Source organism: Geotrypetes seraphini, chromosome 12 (genome assembly GCF_902459505.1).
Source record: "Geotrypetes seraphini chromosome 12, aGeoSer1.1, whole genome shotgun sequence".
Lineage (NCBI taxonomy): Eukaryota > Metazoa > Chordata > Amphibia > Gymnophiona > Dermophiidae > Geotrypetes > Geotrypetes seraphini.
Genome location: NC_047095.1, coordinates 63,161,102 through 63,185,017, shown reverse-complemented (window position 1 = coordinate 63,185,017; position 23,916 = coordinate 63,161,102). Strand labels below are relative to the sequence as shown.

Sequence of the window (23,916 nt, the reverse complement as noted above, 5' to 3'; positions counted from 1 at the left end):
ATCGGGCGGGAAGGCACTGGCGCATGTGCGGTGCGGGCATCTCGAAACTTCTGAGTTTCTTCAAGCAAGACATGCTTGCAAGATGTCCGTATCGGGGCTCTGTCGGATGACATCACCCACTAGTGAGAATACCTGCCTGCTTGTCCTGGGATAACAATTTATTTGCTTTAGTCGGGTGTGGGGGGGGGGAGGGGAGGATGGACTCATTTTTTTGGCACCCACAGTTCAAATTGATTTGTGTCTTTCTACCGATTTTTCCGACAGGCCAAGTTTCAAATGCTTTGGAGAGTTATTTTGTACTCAGACATACAGATGAGCAGATATTCTTGAGACCCCTTTTGTATAATTCTGTCCAACTTCTATTGGGTTTATTATTTATTTACTCAATTTTCTATACCATTCTCCCAGGGGAGCTCAGAACGGTTTACATGAATTTATTCAGGTCCTCAAGCATTTTTCCCTGGCTCCCAATCTATCTAATGTACTTGGGGCAAGGGGGGATTAAGTGACTTGCCCAGGGTCACAAGGAGCAGCGTGGGTTTGAACCCATAGCCTCCGGGTGCTGAGGCTGTAGCTTTAACCACTGCGCCAGAATAAAACCATAACAAGAGTAATGCTAATTCAGACCAAGGTCCAACAAGCCCATCATTCTCCCTCCAGTGGTGTCCAGTCCCTGTTTGCTTGTACCCAGCAGATAACAAAAAGTACATCCATTCCCCAGAATTAATTTCCAGGGGTGAACAGCGGCTCACTCAAGTCTATCTGGCTAATAATTCTATATGAACTTTTTCTCCCGGATCTCCAGTAGTTTTTCTGAATCCCACTACATTGGTCACCTTGACCACATCCTCCAGCAAGAACTTCCACAGCTTAACTATGAGCTGTGTTTTCTATCCCCTGATCATTACAGGTTCTAACTCAGATGATTTTCGGAGCAGGCCCCCATGAAAATGGCTCAAACCAGGGCAATACTTTTCCAGAAACATCTAAATTGCTCAACTTTCCTCAAAGCGACTGGTGATCAACAAGATCCAGCGGCATCAGAAATTCCCCTTTTTTATATCGATGAAAATGGATAGAGCTAGATCATGTTTCAAATAGTAAACCTTGATCTCAGTAAAAGAAAGAAAAAGATGACAAAAGCGTTATGCAAATGTCATAAAATTCAGCTTGACTGATTAACATAGCAATTGACGGGCTGCCAGTATCCATACCTGATTTACTAGACTGAGTGAATGTGTGCACTGCATGCCAACGATCCGCCTTTATTACAGACTAACCTCTCAAATTTACTGAATAATTATTGCATTTAAAATATCTATGCTAAAAACAAATTGTAATGCAACCTGCCTTTCCACTGTGACAGAAAGAACTGTGGAATTCTTTGTACTGTACATTTTCAAGCCCATTAAGAAGCTATATTTTTTGAAGTAAGTGTAGTTTTATTTGCTAAGGATGGCAGTGAATAAACCATTGTTGTTCATTCCTAGATAAGTGACTACTGACTGAGGGATTGACACAGAAAGCTACTGTAAGTGGGAGAGCCACATGCAGATGGCTGAGCGTATTGCTTCTACTGCCAGATTAGCGAGAAAACACTCCATAGAGATGCAATAAGCTAATGAGATGAAAATTCAAAGCTAACAGAACTTGAGCACTAATCAGGGATGGCCCAGTTCTATAAATGGCACCTATAGCTTATGCATCGATTAATGTAGCTATGACCATGTGACTGGGCCATCACATGTCCACTCCCAGTCTCCAGCTTTTCTATTAAGACAAACATAACAGGGTTAAACATACTCTTCCAATACTCCTAAAACTATGACCAGGGCCTTCCCGATACCTCCTGGTCATCCCAAGGTCCTCCAGGACATGTTCTTTATTGGCCCTCACTGGCCCTTTGGATCTTCCTGTGGGTCCTCCCTGACCCTCACTGGCCCACCAATCATCAGGCAGCTCTAGTACCATTGCTGGTCTCTCCACCGGTTGCCACCATATCCGTCGATCCCTCCACCGGTTGCTCCTAAACCTTCGGTCAAGGCCAATGGTCCTCCTGGTCTATCAGGCTGCTTCATCTGGGGTCCTTCTTGGCAGATCCCAGTGCCATTACCAATCTCTCTGATGGTCACCAGCCATCTGATCATCCAGACTGCTAAGTCGTCCATCTTTTTACCCCATTTTCATCCAAAAATTTGTCCAAGTCACAAACGCCTAGAAAAAGACCTTTTGGGCATGGGAGGGGCCAGAAAAGTGATGGACTGAACACCCAGACATGGCACCAGAGTAGTGGGGTACCTTACAGGGCACTGCTGTGAACTTCACAAAAAGGATGCCACAGAAACATCTCACTACAGCTCCCTTATAGGTCATGGTGAGCGTCCCAAAACCCCTAGAACCTACTAGACCCACCTATCTACCACCCCAATAGCCTTTATGGCTGCAGGAGCCACTTATATGGCAGTACAAAAGGGTTTGGGGGGGGGGTTTATGGGGGGTGCACAGTTTTCACTATGAATGCAGTGATTAGAGTGGCTTATGGGCCTGGGTCCTCCTCTCCATGGTTCATTAACCCACACCCAAGTCCACTTAAGCCACCTCTGTGCAGCTCTACTAGACTTTCCTATGCCAGGCTGCCAGGTGCTGATGTTCTGGGGGCAGATATGTAAAGTTGTTATTATGATTTTGATGGCAGTGGGGGGGGGGGGTTCAGTGATCACTGGGGGAGTGTGTAGGGATCTGTACTTTGTCCCTGCAGCAGTTATCTGGTCACTTTGAATAACTTCTTGTGACTTAGACTTGGTTTTAGATGGCCTAAGTCACAACGTCTAAGTTCTGTCTAGGCAGTGTTAAACTTTTGGTTATACATGCAGTACGACTAAATCTAGGATGGCCCACATCCTTCCCAAACCCGCTCTCACTACTCCTCCTAAAATGTCCCTTTTAACTCTGGGCGTACTGCAGCACTGTATAGGCCTAAGTCATTTTTAAATACAGTGGTACCTCGGTTTACGAGTGCACCGGTTTGTGAGTGTTTTGCAAGACGAGCAAAACATTCACAAAATCGTCGCCTCGGAAACCGAGCGCGCTTCGATTTGTGAGCGCCCCCTCCCCCCGCGAACCGGCACCCTCCCTCCCGCGATCCGCACCCCCACGCCACCATCTGGCACCACCCCCCCCGCCACCACCTGAGGTCCCCCCAACCCACCCGAACCCTCTTCTTACTTTGCTGTAGCCTCCGCTGCGGCACCGGCACCAGCATGTCCTGTGCGTGGTGCCGGTGCCTGAAGATCTGCTTCCTGTGCTGGGCCTTGAGCATGTGCGCATGCTCAAGGCCTGAGAGTTCACATCGAACGTGAACTCTCACGTCGAACGTGAACTCTCAAGGCTCAGCACTGGAAGCAGATCTTCAGGCACCGGCACCACGCACAGGACATGCTGGTGCCGGTGCCGCTGCAGAGGCTACAGCAAAGTAAGAAAAGGGTTCGGGTGGGTTGGGGGGACCTCAGGTCGCGGCGGGGGGGTGCGGATCGCGGGAGGGAGGGTGCCGGTTCGCGGGGGGGGGAGCAATGCCGGTTCTCGTGGGGGGGGGAGAGCAGCGCTGCTGGCCTCGGGGTGGGAACCTATCAAAGCGAGTTTCCGTTATTTCCTATGGGGAAACTCGCTTTGATAAATGAGCATTTTGGATTACGAGCATGCTCCTGGGACGGATTATGCTTGTAATCCAAGGTACCACTGTATGTCTAAAACCTGGTTTGATTATTGGCGCTTGGACGACTTGTCTCACTGATCGTCTGAGTGCCAATTTAGGCTGGTTTTTAGACATATTTCCATTTCAATTATGAGCCCCATAACTTCTAGTATTTTATGTTATGCTTATGTTCCACCTTGAATATGAGAACCAGTAAAATATAGGATATGCAAGATACGCGCATTTTTACAGAATAGTTTGCGTTTCTTCTAAACATGTTCAACACATTCTAATTTCAGGTCTCATAGTCCCGGTGGTGACATAGCCACCCTAAAACACATTTGAACTGGAATAAGGATGGGTTAAAAATGCTTGAAGGTATGATATTGGGTTTTGGCTGGGGTAAGGTTACCAGATTTTACATTAGTTAAATACGGACCCCTAGACCCGCCCCCCAGGCCCGCCCAGTTCCACCCATCCCCGCCCTGTTATGCCCCAGTTCCATCCCTAGCCACCTGTTCATCGGACAGGAAGGCATCCGCGCATGCGTGGATGCAACGCGATGACATCACCTAAAAGTTGCCAAGTTTATTATGCATTTGATTAATCGCTTTTATCGACTTCTAAGCGATGAACAAAAGATAAAAATATTGGATTACAATAATCAAAGGGAAACAAATTATATAAATATGACTGACAAGACAAAATTAATTGATACAGAAGGAAGGGGTAGGTGCAGAAATACAATTTAAAAAATAGGAAAGAAGACATATAAAGGAAAAAACGTTAGGGAAGGGAAGAGCAATAAGCATCAGAGAATTTAGAAACCTGGGCTCACTCAAAGTACCTGATATAAACCTAATGTCTGGTTAGAGGACCAAATATAGTTTTATTAGTTGTCAAATGCATCTTTAAAAAGAAAGCATTTTAGATTGCTCTTAAATCTATCCAAGTTCAGTTCTTCTCGCAAGTGAATTGGGAGTACATTCCATATTTGGGGGGCAGTAATGGAAAAAATAGTTTGTCGCCGTGTATTAATAGTTTTTAGGGAGGGAACAGTCAGGAGATGCTGATCAGTGGATCTGAGAGATCTAAGGGAAGAATAGGGAATCAATAATCTATGAATAAAAGCAGGTGCTTTATAAAGAAGGGATTTGAAAGTCAGTAGACATAGTTCGTAAGTTATACGGTGAGCAAACGGAAGCCAATGCGCTTCCTTAAGTAAAGGAGTCACATGATCAAATTTTTTAGCATTCCTGCATGTACGCGTGATGCAGTGGCGTACCAAGGGGGGGGCGGGAGGGGCGGTCCGCCCCGGGTACCAAGCCCTGAGGGGGTGCTCCCGGTCCGGTCCAGTTCCCCCCCCCTGCGCCGGGTGTCGCGTCTGGAAACAGCCTGCAGCAAGATCGCGATGCCAGAGATCTTTGCCTGCTTCGACTGTTTCCTCCGCCACGGTCCTGCCCCTCCTCTGATGTCAGAGGAGGGGCGGGACCGCGGCGGAGGAAACAGCCGAAGCAGGCAAAGATCTCTGGCATCGCGCGATCTTGTTGCAGGCTGTTTCCCCAGGGCAGTAGCGTACCAAGGGGGGCGAGGGGGAGGTCCATCCCGGGTGCCGCCTTAGGGGGGGGGGGGTGCACAGCTGGCCCGGTCCCTATCGCGCTCCTACCCTCCCAGCGAAAGCAGCATCGGCGCCATTATCGAAAAAGGTAATGGCGCCAGGCCTTGGAGCACCAAGGCAGACCGCTTCTCCCCCCTCCCAGCCGAAACCCCGCTGACCATCCTATCTCTCCTCCCCCAAGTGAACCTTTCCGACCCTCCCAGCGAAAGCAGCAAACCTCCCTCCAGTAGCGTCGGCTTTATCCTCCCTCTGCCGCATCACTGATGACGTCATCAGTAACGCGGCAGAGGGAGGAGAAAGCCGCGAAGGAGGTTTGCTGCTCTCGCTGGGAAGGTCGGAAAGGTTCACGGAGGGGGGGGGGGGGATAGGAGGGTCAGCGGGGGTTCGGCTGGGAGGGGGAAAAGCGGACTGCCTCGGTGCTCCATTACCTTCTTCGGGCAGCAGCAGCGTTTACAATTCGCTGCTGTTGCCGGCTTCAGGCCTTGTTCTCTGCCTGGTCCTGCCTACTTCCAGTTTTCATGAAGATAGGACCCGACAGAGAGGAAGGCCTGAAGCGGGCAACAGCAGTGAATTGTGAATGCTGCTGCTGCCCGATGAAGTTCAGGACATCAGGACATCGGGGAAGGAGCAGGAAGAAATCGGCTGCTGGCTTTGTGCGGGCTAGGGGGAGAGAGAAAGAAAGGAAAAAATAAAGAGGGGGGGGGTCAGGGGGAGAGAGAAAGAAAGGCAGAAAGAAAGAGGGGGACCAAGGGGAGAGAAAGAAAGGCAGAAATAAAGAGGGGGTCAAGGGGGAGAGAAAGAAAGGCAGAAAGAAAGAGGAGGGCCAGGGGGAGAGAGAAAGAAAGGCAGAAAGAAAGAGGGGGACCAAGGGGAGAGAAAGAAAGGCAGAAATAAAGAGGGGGGCCAGGAGGAGAGAGAAAGAAAGGCAGAAATAAAGAGGAGAGCCAGGGGGAGAGAGAAAGAAGAAGGACCAGAAGAAGGACCAGAGACTCATGAAATCACCAGACAAAAAAGTAGGAAAAATGATTTTATTTTCAACTTAGTGATCAAAATGTGTCCGTTTTGAAAATTTATATCTGCTGTCTATATTTTGCACTATGGCCCCCTTTTACTAAACCGCAATAGAGTTTTTTAGCGCAGGGAGCCTATGAGCGTCGAGAGCAGCGTGGGGCATTCAGCGCAGCTCCCTACGCTAAAAACCGCTATCGCAGTTTAGTAAAAAGGGAGGGGGAATATTTGTCTATTTTTGTATAGTTGTTACTGAGGTGACATTGCATAAAGTCATCTGCCTTGACCTCTTTGAAAACCCGCGGAATATAAATGATAATTAACATTTTCTCTGCGTACAGCGTGCTTTGTGTTTTTAAAATTTTATTGTTGGTAGATCATTTTGACTTGGCCACAAAGGTAAGGGGGAGGGAGGGAGGGGAACTGCTGAAAGACATCTAGTAATCCTTGTAGGCTTGACTGCAGGGAATTATTTTTGTAAAATCATGTTTTGTTATGTGACTGGCATTATCTAGACTTTAATTTCTATGAATGAATAGAATGAAAATGATATAAAATTACTTGCTTGTTTTTATGTGCGTGCGCTGAAGGAAAGTGGAGAGAGAGTGGGCTGAGGATGCTGAAGGGAAATGGGGAAGAGAGTGGGGAGAAGACGCTGATTTATAAATTGACAATTGTACAGAATATTGTTTCTTTTTATACTTTAATATAAACAATTCAAGGCTTGTGTGGATGGAATCAGATGGTTTGCGGGGATGGGGACCGAGCTTACGGGGATTAGTCCAATAAAATGGTATTTTTTTATTTCTCATTATTTGTTTTATTTTTATTTGTTAATTTATAAAGTGGTGATTGTTATGTATCAGGTTTTTCAAATTTACATCTACTGTCTTTATATTTTGCACTGTATTAGAGGACATGTGTTACTGTTTTTTGTGGTGTTGCATTGTATCCAGGGTCTGGTTTCTTGGCGGATCAGTTTAACTTTTGTCTACATATTTCTATTTTTAGTTTGTGATTATTCCATTTTGGGCGAGGGTGTATCTCTGTTCTGTGTGTTCTGAAAAAGACATAGTTTTCAGTTGGCATTGACTACAGGACCAATTGACTGTGCGGGATCTGGCTTGTTTAGTTTTACAATGTATGTGTTGGTGTTCTAGTGCTCACTGCAATGTTTAAGATGCAGCCTTTTCCTAGGTACACTCTTGTGGTGCGATATGTAGATTGGTACTAAAAATCATATTTTTCATATAGATGGGGGGGGGGTGTCAAAAAATGATGGGCCCCGGGTGCCACATACCCTAGGTACGCCACTGGCGTGATGTTACCTCGTTGCTCCCTCCCGACGCAATTTCTTTTCAAAACCTAGACAAAGTGCTGGGGTTTGAAAATCCGTCTGGACCCCCGGACGCCCTGGGCTGGAAGATCAATTTCTGACCTCCCAAATATCGTCAAAGTTTATGAACAATTGCATCACACATTGATCCAAGTAGAAGCGTCCAAGGGATTTTTAAACACCGAGCAGATTGGACATCTGTGTACCATTATTATTGAATCTCCACAGCTAAACTGGTTTGGAATTGGCAGGAAATAAAGAAAGCATGAACTTTGCTGTGGACTGTGGAAATATTCTAGTTTTCTCATTTTTCTTGCCTGTCTTTAGCACTCTTTCCAGTGCCAAATCTTTCTACTGTATCTATAAGAAAATAAAATAAAAAAAAGTTCAACACAGAAGCTGAAGGTTAATTCTTATTTTTCATTCTTTACGGCTGCCAGAAACGTGCATATAGATTGCGAAAAGCAGTATACCTCAGTTCAGCTGTGCTTTCTCATCAGTCCTTCTGACACTAATTACATATACACAAGGTACTGTTACATTATCTGCATTTTGCAGAATGGTTCAATACACATAATACAGTTCATTGCTCCCTGAGCACTCAGCTCTATTCCTTGCGTTGCTGGTTGAGCCAGACGTGCCCGTTAACCGCAGACGCAGCAAAATTCCGATATGCTGCTAGGAGGGTCGTTTTCAAATGGTTACAATTCATTGAAAGATGTGTGTATTCAAAGCCAGATACACACACATTTTTCTTTTGGGTTTTTTTTTGTTTGTTTTGTTGTTGTTAAATTGTCTTGCAAATCACATCGATGGATATGGGTAAACAGGTTTTCATCGGGGAACACCTGGCTTGGCCTCCGCATGTGCGGGTCACCGGACTGGATGGACCAAAAAGGTCTGATTCGGTGAAGGCGTTTCTTATGTTCTTATGTATTACTTTTTCTGTTTTTAATAATGTTACTGTTGTAATAAACTTCTAACATGCTTTTTGCATGAATAAATCAGGGATTGGTTTCAATTACTGCATTTTTCACTCCATAAGGCATACTTCCCCCCTCCCCCCCAAAAAAAAGTGGGTGGAAATGTCTGTGCGTCTTATGGAGCAAATAGAACCATAATCATATCTTGCGGCCAGCGGAGCACAAGGCAGGAGACAGCTTTTCGCGCTCCAGCCTGGCCCCGCGCCGCTCCCTGAATGGCTGCCGTCAGTTCTCGTGAGTCCCGCGAGAACTGACGGCAGCTTGCTCCTGCCTTGTGCGCCGCTGGCTGCAAGGTATGATGAGACAGCCGTCCGGCGAGGTAGGGGCAGGAGCGTGGAAAGCTCGCTCCTGCCGATACACCGCTGGACCATTAGAATTTAAAAAGGGAGAGGGGAAGGAATTGTTAGTTGGCTGGGACGGATCCCTCCTGTCCCGGACTACCACTAGGCCACCAGAGGGGAGACAGGGCAAAAGGCAGGACGGTGGGACAGGGTACAGAGCCTGACAGGGAGTGGAGGGGGGGAGGCTGGGTGCAGAGCCTGGTATATTTTATTAAATATATTAGTACACCATTTGGTTCAAAATGTTTTTTTCTTGGTTTTCCTCCTCTAAACCTAGCTGCGTCTTATGGCCAGGTGCGTCTTATAGTGCGAAAAATACGGCATATTTCTTTACATCTCTTTAGTTACTAAGGCCATCTTGAGGACCTTTTCTGACTGTTTACAATTTAGAAAGATGTCGAAGACACGACTGTTTGTGGAGGCTTTTCTCTGAAATTACGCTGGAAGGCATATTTAATAAAAATTCTGAATTCTGATTGTTGCCCTTTATTTAGTGGGGATGGTTAACGTGTAAATTCATTGAGCTTTCGACAATATTTTAAGAGCAATAAATTACTATGTAATTGCAATGTCATTTGAATGCATTTTGTAAATGTACTGTCCATGAACTATTGTGAATGTTTTAATTGTTAACCACTTAGTTACAGGTGGCTTAGAAATTTTAGAGATAAATAAATAAATATGTATGTTTTCCATACTAAAAAACGTACTTTAATACACTTCTCCCTCGTCATTCGTGGGGGATACGGGCAGAGCCGGACTGCGAATTGCGAAAAACCGTGATTATCAGGCTCTGACCCACCCCCACCTACCTGCCACCTTCCCGGCCTTATCTGGTGGTCTAGAGGGCTTTCGGGGCAGGAGCGATCTTCCTACGCTCCTGCCCTCTGCAGATTGCCATGAGGAAATGGCTGTAGGGAGTTCCCGACATAGTCTCGAGAGACTACGGGAAGTCACAGCAGCCATTTCCTCATGGCGATCTGCACAGGGCAGGAGCGTAGGAAGATCGCTCCTGCCCTGAAAGCCCTCTAGACCACCAGGTAAGGCCGGAAAGGCGGCAGGGAGGAAAAAAATATGGGTTATTTTAAAATTAAGACTGCTTTTTTTATTTTCCCCCTCCCCAGAAAAAAATCACGATTATATGAAACCGCAAATGGAGAAACCACGAATGGGGAGGGGGAAGTGTACACCTCAATGAGAGAACAGAAAACTAGGAGTTTCGGGGAAATTCCCAATCCGCTTGAGTTTTAGCCTGTTTCTGGCAAGGAATTACAAGTTACCTTGGGGGATTTTGAGCTAGCTTTGACAATTGCCCCTAGAGCCACTATTTACCCCCCTTTAACCTCATTCCTTTACATTCCACCAGCCCCTGCTGCTATGTCATCCTGCCCCCCCCCCTCCCTGTTTCTAAGGGCAGAAACGACTGCTTCGGAAGGAGGAAAATGACGGGAAGGGCTGTATTGAAGAGCAGAGGGTCATCCTTTGCAGAGAGAGCTGGGGCCAAAGGCCAAAGGGGTTAAGGCACAAACTCTCCGTGGCGTGGAAACAAGGCATTTTCAGTAAATTCTATTCAGTGGTAAAAAAAAAAAAAGGTCCTGTACAATTTTTATATGGTACGATCCCTGAATTCTATAAGGGTTTGATGTCCGAGTATCAACCATTAATATCATTGCGCTCCGAAAGTTCAGCATTGCTGAAAATGAAGGCTAATCCTAAATATGTGGAAACGAACGCCATGACTTTTACATGTGCAGGAGTTAAGGTGATTTTCATAATATTTTATGTACGTAACTTTTTGTAAACCGTTTTGGAAAAAATGGTATAGAAATTTTAAAAATAAATTAAATAAATAAAAATGTCCCTTCTAGGCAGCTCACAGAGAACAGGAGATGATGGCTGAAGCTTCAGTAGACAGGGCTGAGAAGTACACTTCTCCCTCCCCCCTCCCCCGTGTTCACAGTTTCTGCACTCGCGGTTTCGCTTATTTATGATTTTTCTCACGCTGACTCCTCCCCCAAATTACATTATCCATGAGTGCAAGGGGAACACGAGGCAGAGAAAGAGCGCCAGGGAAAGGGCTGGAATACCAAGCGCGTGGGGACTGAGAGCTGAACCGGGGGGGGGGGGGGGACAGGAAATGGCAGGAAGCCTTCCACTTACCCGGTTCTCATGGGAAGAGCTGCTGCTGCTCTCCTAAAAGCCAGGCATGGTGCGAGCAGACCCGAAGCTCGGCACTGCCACTTCGTTGTCCATCTCGGTTTACCAGAAATGAGAGGGGGGGAGGGAGCTGAGCCAGAGCTTGAGCTAAGAGCACGTGCCTCCGCCTGAAAGGATGGGTGGGCGAGACCGAGCCCGGCGCACAAGCATGGTCCTGCTCCAGAGCCCTGGACTTTTTGGCACGGTGGGTCGTTGGGGAAGACTGGACGCTGGGGAAGTCTGACCCCGGCTCTGCGGAGGTTCCCAACAGGTGTGCAGAAGGAAGATGTGTTGGAAGTTTATTCGCGGTTTCATCATTTTCCTGAGGGTTTTTTTTAACAGAAAACTGCAAATAACTTATGAAAAAGTTATTTGTGGTTTTTCTGTATTCGCGGGTCCGCTCCGCCCCTAACACCCGCGAATACGGGGGGAGAAGTGTACTCCAATCCAGTCCTTGCATTCCTGTAATTTCTCATGGGTAGATGTAGAAGGGAAAAGGTTCTGGTGATAAACACCAGCTAGTTAAAATGATAAAAACAAGGCCTGCTTTCACCTATTCCGGAATGTACTCATGCACCTATAAGTTAGCGATGGTTTAAAAATGATCATTTTGAGGTTTCTTCTTTCTTATCAAAACTCTGAGTCTTGAGAGGATGAACATAGCTGCCTCTCTTTTGACTATTTCTTCTTGAAGAGCTACTGCAATAACAGCTCATGGGAAATGGTACACAACCCCTCCCCCCACACACACTTTTACAAAATAACGAGAGCGGTTTTTAGCGTAGGCCGGCACACTGAATGCTCTGCGCCGCTCATAGGAACTCTATGAGCATCAGGAGCAGCGCAGAGCATCCAGTACATCGGCCTGCGCTAAAAACCGCTATTGCGGTTTTGTAAAAGGGGGGGGGAGGGGAATGAGGCAAGTTTAACAATAATCAATCAAAAAGGCTAATTAAGTGGCAAACAGACAAACATAGCGATATCTCATTTTTTCTAGCAGATTGCCAATTTGACCTGTACCTTATAAAGAGCCACATTTCATATATTCCCTATATATATATATATATATACAGTCGACTCCGCTGAAGTGCAAGGCCTCTGGACCGGATCGCAACGTGCGCTTAAGCAGAGTGTGCGTTTAATAGGAATACCATTTTTTAGTCAAGCCGTCGTTTAGCCAGTATCAGCAGCTACACCTGGGGTGATGGCGGCAACAGCAAGCAGTGCTGAGAGGAAGGAGCAGGTGAGTGCTCGGTGCGCTGGCGTAGGTCTCCCGTCTACTTGCTGCCTAGGACGGCTCGCGAGGCTGTGAGGTTCCGGGGAAAGGGGTGGGAGTTAAGTCCAAGTTTATCCAAGTTTCCAAGTTTATTAAATAATTGGATTAATCGCCTACTCTACATTCAAGGCGATGTACAAGATAATAATAAAAATTATAAACATAGGTAAAATATATAAATGGACAATATTGCAAAAAACAAACACAATTTAAAATAAAAAATTAAGTTGTTACTTATTATATCGAAACAATAGGAAAATTCATTAATGGTTACATTTTATATTAAATTCAAAATACAAAGGTAAAAACATAGGGGGGGAAAAGACAATAAAAAAAGATAGATAAAAATAATAAAAGATCAATAAATAAAAGTCAATGCGGTGCATTAAATACAGAGGACCCGTGATTACATTTAACCGGAGTGATGGTAACGTGAAAGAATAGAGATGGGGCCTATGACATCAGTGCGCATAACCGCTTATCAGAAGTACAAATATCCAGAGTTTAAGTCCATTAACTTTAATGGTAAAAAAAAAAAATTTTAAAAGACGGGACCGTGGTTGGGTGTGGATAACCGGAGCGTGTGCTTATCCGACATGCATTTAAGTGGAGTCGACTGGACGGTAAATACATTCCATGGTCCTACAGTTCATTCTGAATGGAAAAATGGTTTATGAATCTGTGCTTAGTATAATAGCTTGAGAAAGGCGATTATGCTGCTTTAATTCCGTTCAAGAGCCTGGACGATAGATTGCTATATTACAATACTAGAAATGGAAACGGGAAAGACTTTTCTCTTCATAACAGCATTCGGTATGATGACATGGTACTAACCTTGACACACGAAGGAGGCTGGAGTTTCCCCAGGGTGTACTCGTGCGGTAATGAACACCACCTTTTGATCTGCTCCAGACCTCAGGTTCACTGTAGAGAAAAAGTAGGATTCATGAACTGGGCTCCATAAGCAAGAGACAAAGAGCCATTAAGATTAAAGCATCTCCTTTCATGAAAGTTCTTCATAAATGACAGACAGAATTGATCATTTAATGACCTCGTGAGTTATTCCTGTCATGAGACACGCAACCAACATCGAACAGTAGAAATCACTAAAGCGGTGACATCAAAAAAAACAACTCTACTAACTACAAACTTAAGTTTTCTTTTTGAAAACAAGATTTACAACAGTGAGTTTAACAGCAGTGTAATTGCTCCCTCACATGTGACAAATATCCCCCTTGGGCGACAGGGAAATCAGTGGGGTTCCATTCACATTGTGAAACCAATTGAACTCTGCATTAGGCTGGATACAAGCGTTGGCGATGTACCAGAAGAGGTAAAATGCTAGCAAAATGACATTTATCAGCTCCATTTAGTGTTTTAATTCACCAGTCTGGTCCGGTGGTTTTTTTGGGTACTGAAATGCTAGATGGTAAAGTGCCGCTTCCTAAGCTCTTGAAAATTACCAAGCACAGAATGTACCTGTGGTATGATCAGGCTTGAAGGATTTATTATTAAACTAGTCTTTAAGCTAGAATAGATGTGTGTGTTTGTCTGTCTTTCTTTCTTTTTCTCTCCTTGGCCGCTTTCTGTCTTTCTTTCTTTCTGTCCACCACCACCCCTTGCCTGCTCCCCCTGTCCAGCAGCAGCCCTTCTCCCTTCCTTTTACCTCCCCCCTGTCCAGCAGCACCCCTTCACTGCTCCCCCTCTCCAGCAGCAGCCCTTCTCCCTTCCTTTTACCTCCCCCGTGTCCTGCAGCACCCCTTCACTGCTTCCCGTCCTCTTTTTTTATTTTTATTCTTTATTAGTTTTTAATCAAAAACAGTGTCATACAAAAGATATTCTACAAATTACACTATTATCTATACACGTAACATAAATATCATTCAATAATTTCATATTCCTGCATATAATAATATCATAATATGTCCTAATATACAATACAAATAAAGAATAAAGTTACCCAAATATCACTATCAATATTTATTCCCCTCCCTCCAACCCCCCACCCCCCGTCCTCTTAAAAGCAGCCTGGTGAGGATCGCAGCCAGCTGTAGTGAACTTTGCAGCCCACTCTCCACGTTGGTAGCACGTTCCCTCTGATGTGATCCCGTCAGAGCGGCCTGCGAGGTTCGCTATAGCCAGCTGCGATCCTCAGTAGGCTGTTTAGAAGAGGAGAGCAGACAGAAGAGCAGCAGTGGGCCTTACAGTGCTCCCTGGTTGCTGTGGAGAGGCCTGCCGCTGCCTGGAGGAGCTGGAGCAGGGAGGCCCGCGCTTTACAGATTCTCTGCCGGCCACTGGCATAGCTAAGCACGCATGCGCACTCCTGCCAGCCACGGACCTACGGATCATGGATCACGCAGGTAGGAGTGCGCATGCGCGCTTAGCATTTTATTATTATAGATATAAATGCAAAAGACGTAGAATTAATATGAAAACTGAAGAGATTATTTTCCAGTTTAAAGTCCTCCAATACAAACAAAGATATATTTTTTAATATAATTTAGGTATGTAGTTATCAATATGGGCTGTAGTCAAGATGTTATTGTACCACTAACTCATGCTATGTTGACACAGGGCGCATTTTATGCAACGAGACCTAGATAATGCGTCTTAATGGTAGCCCACATTGATAACTATGCCCCCTACATGAATCATTTTACCACTAAATTGCCCGTTATAGCACAAGTTCCATTTTATGCTTTGTGACCTAGGGGATAATCAGCTGTTGGTGGTAAGAGGCCTGTATGCCACTCCCAGTCATGGGCTGAACTTACCAGGTGTGTGAGCTGACCCGGAAGTCAACCAGACTACATGACAACCTAACTCCCTCCACATGAACTGAACAGGTCACTCCGCTCCCAAGGTGAGATACGCCTCCAAACATCCCTACAACTACAAAGCGCTAGATGACGATGCTAATTTCATTTCATTCCAAGCTACTGGAATCAACTAGCCCCACAGATCAGATCCCTCAAAGGACTCATGAACTTTAGGAAAGCAATAAAAACCTACCTCTTCGCCTAACCCTCTGTCTATTACTGCATAATTACAACACAAGGAATGTATATTACTCTGTATATATCAAGTAGGCAGTATAGATTGTATAGTATGTCTAGCAAATTCTAAACTGTTATCTGTACTGTATATTATGTATGTTAACCCATAGGCATCGAAATAGGGGAAGGCCACAGGGCCCATGGCCATGGGCCCTTCCCATAAATTTTCAGTCGCCAATTGTTAGCTGCGCTCCCTTCCATCTCCCGGTGTTATGGCTTTAAATATTCGGGCAGCCGCCACACAGCATCAAAAAGCAGGCCTGCCCCGGAACTTTTCATTCTACTTCCAGGGGCAGGCGTACTCGTGGACACTGCGTGGCAGCTGCCCAAAGATTTAAAACTATAGTGCCAGGAGAAGGTGGGTTGGGGACTCAGGAGCTGCTGAGAGGTCGTGCGCTAAGGTAGAGCTCCTTGGCCCACCCCCACCCCCCGAAACAAAGAAGCATTCCGCTGCCTGTGTGTTAACCTGTAAAAGCTCATTGGGGACAATGGGATAGACGACTTGGCAGTCTAGATGATCAAACGGTCGGACATAGAAGTAGACGATTCTCGCAAAAAAAAAAATTGGGATGTATTTTTCAAGAATGGATTTTGGAAGCTTCCGACTTTAGTTGACCAGCACTCTAAACGCCAAAACGGACTTAGATTTATTTTTTTTTTAAATTATGCCGTTCCATGTGTGTCGATTTAGGCACAGGATCCACATCTAAATTTTATGCCCGAGTCAAAAAAGAAGTACGGAAATGGGAGAGTCGTGGGCGGATTAGGGGTGCTCCTTCAATTTACGTTCATAGTTATAGAATAAGGGGGATCCGTGTCTAATTTAGGCACGAGAATTTTACCACATTTCAGTTGATGCGAACGGATGCACCTAAAAGTTCCCGGGCAAAAATGCTACTTTAGAAACTATCAAACAACAAAAAGGAATTGACCCCAAACTATCCACAAAGAAGAAAATCCAGAGAAAACCAAAAAAAACTCTGTGGAGTGACGATGTTCCCAAATGGACTTTATTTGAAAGTATCAAAGTTCCAAAGGTTCACTAAAATCATCCACATAAAATAAAATCATCCACATAAAATATAAGTAAATCATCCACATAAGAGCCTTAAAGGACCTAGTCCACTAGGGATACAGGACCCAACACGGTCCGCATTTTGACAAAAAGTCTTCTTCAGGGGTCCCTGGGGGTCCTATAAAGGTGAGTACGTGGGAAACAATTGTGTGGTGAGCCAGAAGTGACCCCTGAAGAAGACTTTTTGTCGAAACGCGGACTGTGTTGGGTCCTTTATCCCTAGCGGACTAGGTCCTTTAAGGCTCTTATGTGGATGATTTACTTTTATGTGGATGGAATTATTTTATGTGGATGATTTCAGTGTATCTTTGGAACTTTGACACTTTCAAATAAAGTCCATTTAGGAACATCGTCCCTCCACAGAGTTTTATGGGTTTACTTTAGAAACTATGCCTAAAAAAAAAAAAGAATAGTGTTCAGCGGGGGAGGGGTGTGGGGGAGGGTCGGTGCCGATGCTTTTAGGCACCATGGGGCTGATTCTGTATAGGACGCCGGCCTCAGCAGCTGCCTAAGAAGTGGCTGAGAATCACACACTGGCATCCTATACAGAATCGCGTCTGTCTCCCCTTGATTCTCTAACTGACACCTATATCACCATCGTAGGTTAGAGAATTGCGCCCATCTGAACACAAAGATAGACGACACAGCTGCCTATCTTTACCAAGGGATCACTTGCCATCAGCTGATCGTGGCAAGGGAATCCCTGATCAGCTGAGCCGGCAGGACTCCCTGAAGCTGGCTCAGCTGTTTGAGGGGGAAATACTATTACCATGATCAGCTGAGCTGGCAGCAGCAGAGGACCCCCCACACACACATCCATGCAGCAGGACGGATGCCAACTCCCTCCTGCTAACATCCTGACACTCCCCCACACATCCAATCAAAAGGAGGATGCCCATTCCCTCCTGATACCAGGCCTGTGGATCCCCTGAATCTCCGACACCTCCTTGACACTCTCTGATACCCGCAATACCCTCCGACACCCCCTGACACTCACAACACTCTCCAATACCCCAACATCCCACTCTGCCATCCCCCAAACCCTTCTGTAACTTTAGAAGATGGCCAGCAAGTAGGATACCCACTCCCATGGGAGTGGCAAGTTTCAAGTTTATTTCAAAGTTTGATTAAATCGCAAAATCACAATCCAATGCGATTTACATGTAATAATAAAATCAGAGTAAAAAAAAACCCCACATTGAATGAAAACCGGACAATTAATACAACTTTGACAAAACAAGACACAAAAGGAAAATAGGATTAAATACAATTCATAAAGAAAAAAAAGGGCAAAGGTAAAAAAAACAATGGGATGGGAAAGGGTTACCTGCTTAATTTTCAATAAAAAAACATTTTAGTCTGCAATAGAATGTCCTAATTATGTAAAATTCAAACAACTAAGTTAAAAGCATCCTCAAAAAGCCTTAGGTATCTGGACAATCAGAGTCTTAGGCCACTCACAGTGCATCCCAGGATGTACTGGAAAGGAAGCCTATGGCCCTAATTGGCCAAGGTGCCATCCAATGGGAGGGGCCTTAGGCATCTGTACCAATCATGTCCTTAGGCTCCTCCCTGGTGTATCCCAGGTTGCATCAGGAAGAAGAAGACGCAAACCTACCAACAGAAGGGAGTGAGCAACCCTCTTGCCGGCCATCTTCTAAAGATACAGGGGACTCGGGGGGGGCAGGGGGGGTGTGGGGGAATGCTGGGGGTGTTGTGGGTATCAGGGGGTATGGGGAGTGTCAGGGGGTGTCGAGGGTTTGGGGAATTGATGGGGCTTGGTGGCAGGAGGGAGTGAGCATCTTGGGACGTTAGGCAGAAGGGAGTGGGCATCCCTCCCGCTGCATAGATGTATATGTGTTGGGAGGGAGGGGTCTTCTGCCACTGCTGGCTCAGCTGATCGCAGCAGGGGTATTTTTCCCTCGATCATCTGTGGTTTTGGGGAGTCCTGCTGGCTCAACTGATCGGGGAATCCCTTGCTGCGATCAGCTGAAACGGAAGCGGCATCTACTTTTAGGAAGAAATGTAGCCAGCAATTTGCTCTAGGGCAGAGGTAGGGAACTCCGGTCCTCGAGAGCCGTATTCCAGTCGGGGTTTCAGGATTTCCCCAATGAATATGCAGGAGATCTATTTGCATGCACTGCTTTCAATGCATATTCATTGGGGAAATCCTGAAAACCCGACTGGAATACGGCTCTCGAGGATCGGAGTTCCCTACCCCTGCTCTACAGGTTGTGAGCCCATCAAACACTTAAGTCTCTTTGATTTAGCTGTACAGGTCAGTCTTAATTCCCTTTCCCTTCTTCAGAAAGGCAGAAATACAACAAGAAAAACATACGGCAAAAGTAACATCTGGTAAGGTCAAACTTGTCAACCAAAGAAAAGCGTGATGTAGCAGAACGGAAACACACGAGCATGACAACGGCTTGGTGGCCACCTTGGGTCTTTACCATTAACATCAAGTAATGGAGAGGGAAGAAGATAAATCACCCCATCAAGATCATGATCCAGAGGAAAGGGAACGTCTCATATTTTCCCACTATGCTATTTCTTTCTTTGCTGCAACTTTGTCTTACGTGATGTTATAATTTGTTACAAGAAAGCAGGTGGAGGTGCACGTACAGTGTCCCGAATTGTATATGCGGCACCGAGATTTTGGCTCAGAAATGTGTGCCCAGATCAAAGATCCAAGTGCAAATTAATTAGCTTAGGAGTTGCAATTAATTGGCGTTGTGCATGCATCTCCCCGTGCCTTATTCTATAATCCTATGCATCTAACATAGTTACATAGTAGATGACGGCAGATAACGACCCAAATGGTCCATCCTAAATCCCCTAACACTCAACTCAAAAGTGGCGTGGCAGGAGCATTCCTAAAAGTTGTGCATCAAATATACAATAGCCCCATTTCCGCCCCAAAACAGCCAAGTGCCGATTTTCATAAATGACTTTCTGGATGTCTAGCAGGACTTCTAAGCCGCTGTGCGTTTTGAGTTTCAATAGAGGTGTTATGAGGCATGTTATGGGCGGGTTTTGAGTGGGCTTAGCTTTGATGTTTTACAGGCCATAATCGAACCTGAGCCGTCGGTAGTTTCACCACCAGCAGGGCCTCCCAAAGCGGGCAGGTTTCAGTGGAGATGTCAGACGAATGATGTACCACCCATCTGGGCAGCAGCAGACAGGCAGGGTTGGAGGCGGAGGATTGCGTTTGATGCTACAAGGGCAACAACATCAAATTTATGCTGCTTATAAGAAAGGCCCGGCAATCTACTTCTGTATTCTGCCTCGAAAACATGGTGATTTTCATCAAGTCACTAGGACTCCAACGCAATTCTGAGAGCACTTAACAATAACAAGGTGTGCGAGTCCTAACAGTTGATTGAGAACTGCGTGGACCAGCGCCTACAAGTTATTTGCGGTTAGGCGGCGTTTACAGAATCAGGCCCGCTAAGCCCATTTCATAGCGTATCTTAGTAAAAGGGCTCCTTCGGTAGGTTCTTATACTTTTGAAATGTTATACTCTCTATAGCTGGTATCGTTTCTCTTTTTAAAATGGTTCTACTGAAGCAACTTCAGAAAGAATTATGGGCCAACAGCAAAAGGGTTTCGTTTCATTGCCTCCCAAACCCCGTTTTATTTACCTGTGCTCAACGGAACTAGTTTAATGGCTAAGTAGAAAGCTATCACCCTTTTATGTCTGTGATGTCTGCATGCTCACATTAAACTACTTTGGCAAATCAAATATAAATAAAATTTATTGAGCTCTAGTGCTTCCTGAGGGACCAGATTATACTATAATTCAATGTATTTTGTTATTTCTGGTCACAAATGCCACTGGAAGTAGTGCTGCATCACAGGAACAAATAAAAAGCATCCCTCGCTCGCTTTTCTAGCTTCCTTTCAGCTCGTTGAAGTCATAACACATTTTTTTAAAACACGGTGTTCACTGGGGTTGTCTGCGCAGTTTATAAGGTAGAAAAAAAAAGCATAAGAAGTTTATTAAGTTTCAAGTTTATTAGGTTTTAATATACCGACCATCAAATAAATATCTGGCCGGTTTACATTACAATAAAAATATAAATAAGAAAGAGGGGTTCATATATTCAATATTTAGAAGTACAAACAGTGTATATTAAAACATAAACTAGACGAACTTGATTGTGAGGGAAGAGGTTTATGGAAGGGTAAAGTTACAATGTTGAGAGAAAAGGGAGAAAGAGGGAATGGGAAAAAAACATTTGGGTGGGGAAAAGTCTTTGAAATAATTTTTGAAGTTGAATAACAGCGGGATCTGGACATGTCCGCAGTTGCCCTATAACCCAACTCCTTGATTTCCCCCCCCCCCTTTCCCCATACCCCCTGTATTACTCCAATAACACTCAGACAACCCTTGTTGGTAATTAACCGCAGCTCAATTTATTAATTATAACAATTAGCATAATATAATTTCAAATATACATAATAACATTATAACATTATAACATTAGTTCACCTGAACTCCCAGAGCTCCTCCCGAGCTACCCATAAACTTTAGTGCCCTCGACCCTGCCACCACAGCAAGGGTCAGAGGGGTGGCATGGCCCTCATGCCCCATTGTCAGGTCACCTGACCCACCAGGCACGGCACCCCGCCGGCCCACCGCTCATCACCGGATGAGCCCCAATGACCCAGTAGCTCGGGAGATCCGCCCCCGAGCTACTCGCCACTAACGGAAAAATATGGGGGTGGGTGGGAGGGAAATTCGCCTCAGGAGGACCCACGACGGTTGAGTCCTCCACACCTCCCCCTTTTATCAAGTCACTCGCCCCCCCCCCACCGCGCGCTCCCGTTTCCTCCAATCCCTTTGAATCCCCTACACTAACCCCCTCCAATCCTAAAGCCCCTCCACTATCGCCGCCCCTCCTACCGCCCCGGCCGATGGGCAACACGCAGGCCAGCCAGCCCCGTGTTATTCTACGCCCATCGACACGGGGTCTCGGGCTACTCTTAATAGAAAATAACTGAGAAATAGATACTAAACTGAAATAAATGCATCACGGAATAGAAAAGTCTTTAGGCCTATCTTAAATTTATCTAGTTGTTGTTCGTCACGAAGAGGTTGTGGTAAAGAGTTCCATAGCATTGGAGCAGTGACAGAGAAATTTATTTTCCGTGTGTAATAAAAATTTTTAATAGAGGGGATCAGGAGAAGATTTTGATTTGTGGATCTCAGAGTACGAGATGAACATTGGGGGATGAGGAGTTTATGTAGAAATGAAGGCAGATGAGAGGATTTTATTTTGAAAATGCGGGGGCATCAATTCCGTATTCTATTAGGGCCACTGGGAGTCCCGATCCGAGACTTAAATTCACCATGTTGACGCTGCAGTGCAGTAAGAAGAGATTGTTGTACTGTTAAGAGATAACATGGCTCAGTTCTTCTAAAAGCAGAATTTAGAAAAGTTTTCACTTATGGCTAGAGTTACCAGCTTGTAGAACCACTGTAGTACAAGTTTTTATTTATTTTAATATTTATATGCGGTTTACATTCAGGTCCTCAAGCATTTTTCCCTGTCAGTCCTGCTGGGCTCACAATCTACCTAATGTACCTGGGGCAATGGGGGGATGAAGTGACTTGCCCAGAGTCACAAGGAACAGTTTGAGTTTGAACCCACAACCGCAGGGTGCTGAGGCTGCACCATAAGAACATAAGGAGATGTGCATCTAGTTTGCTTTTAAATCCTAGAACCGTGGATTGCGCAATAACCTCCTCTGGGAGATCATTCCAGGTGTTCACCACTCGTTGCATGAAGCAGAACTTCCTGATATTTGTCCTGGACTTGTCCCCCCTTAGCTTTAGTCCCTGTCCTCTTGTCCGTGTCACATTGGACATTGTAACCTCCTCTGGGAGATCATTCCAGGTGTTCACCACTCGTTGCGTGAAGCAGAACTTCCTGATATTTGTCCTGGACTTGTCCCCCCTTAGCTTTAGTCCTTGTCCTCTTGTCCGTGTCACATTGGACATTGTAACCTCCTCTGGGAGATCATTCCAGGTGTTCACCACTCGTTGCGTGAAGCAGAACTTCCTGATATTTGTCCTGGACTTGTCCCCCCTTAGCTTTAGTCCCTGTCCTCTTGTCCGTGTCACATTGGACATTGTAACCTCCTCTGGGAGATCATTCCAGGTGTTCACCACTCGTTGCGTGAAGCAGAACTTCCTGATATTTGTCCTGGACTTGTCCCCCCTTAGCTTTAGTCCCTGTCCTCTTGTCTGTGTCACATTGGACATTGTAAATAATGTTTTTTCCTGCTCTATTTTGTCGATTCCTTTCAGTATTTTGAAAGTTCAAGTTCAAGTTTATTGATTCTTAATGAATCGCCTATTATAGATTACTAGGCGATGTACAAAACCATAAAACATGTAAAATAGACAATAGTGATAATGTAAAAACTAATTTTTGTTATAAATTAAAAAAAAAAAAATGACAAACAAAAATACTTACATAGTAAAACAAATATTAGTTTTAAACAAAAAACATACAAGAATTGTGCGGAAAAATAGGGGAGAAATTACAATATTTTAGCAAGAAAAAGAGGGTTACAACTATGGATCGATCATATTCCCTCGTAGTCTCCTTTTCTCAAGGGAGAACAATCCCAGTCTCTTAAGTCGTTCCTCGTATTCCATGTTCTCCATACCTTTTATTAGCTTCGTTGCTCATCTCTGCACCCTCTCCAGCAGTTTTATATCCTTCTTTAGGTTGGGAGAGCAATGTTGGACACAGTATTCCAAGTGTGGTCTGACCATTGCTTTATAAAGTGGCATTATAACTTACTCGTGATTCCTTTCTTTTATCATGCCTAATATTCTATTTGCTTTCTTTGCCGCTGCCGCGGAGATTATATTTCCAACAGTTTTCTAGAAGCTGAAATGTCATAAATCATAGTAAATTAATCATAATGTTTACCAAAAAGATATGTTTTCAACATTTTTCTAAAGGATGAATAAGATCTGAGAAATGATATATGAATACCAATTTCTTTTTCCCATAAAGCTGCCTGAAATGCCAACATTTTACCAAGGAAACGTTTGTAGACACCAAATCGTGCACTCAGCACTGTTGCTCATACCCTTCATGGTCTAGCGTTGCACAATGATGACACTCAGGCGCTTGTCAACTCAAGTGGAATTTATTTGGCCGCAGCCATAACAGCACAATTACATCAAACTTATCAACTGAACATCATAATCAAGCATGAACGGTGATGAACTGTACACTGTAACCGCACTTCAGAAAATGGCATAACACACGATGTACATCACCGGGCAACATATAAGGAACTGATGGTCAGGCGC

The 23,916-nt window shown here is 45.0% G+C and overlaps 1 protein-coding gene across 1 annotated transcript in view; it reads right to left on the bottom strand.

Annotated features, from left to right (window-relative positions):
- The window catches only part of LOC117346120 (cytosolic carboxypeptidase 6-like), a 654,038-nt gene that overhangs the window by 552,363 nt on the left and 77,759 nt on the right, over nucleotides 1–23,916 (bottom strand). The window contains exon 2 of the mRNA XM_033915525.1: nucleotides 13,284–13,373. The gene's annotated coding sequence lies outside the window, so the exon portion shown is untranslated. The remainder of the gene's footprint in view (nucleotides 1–13,283; nucleotides 13,374–23,916) is intronic.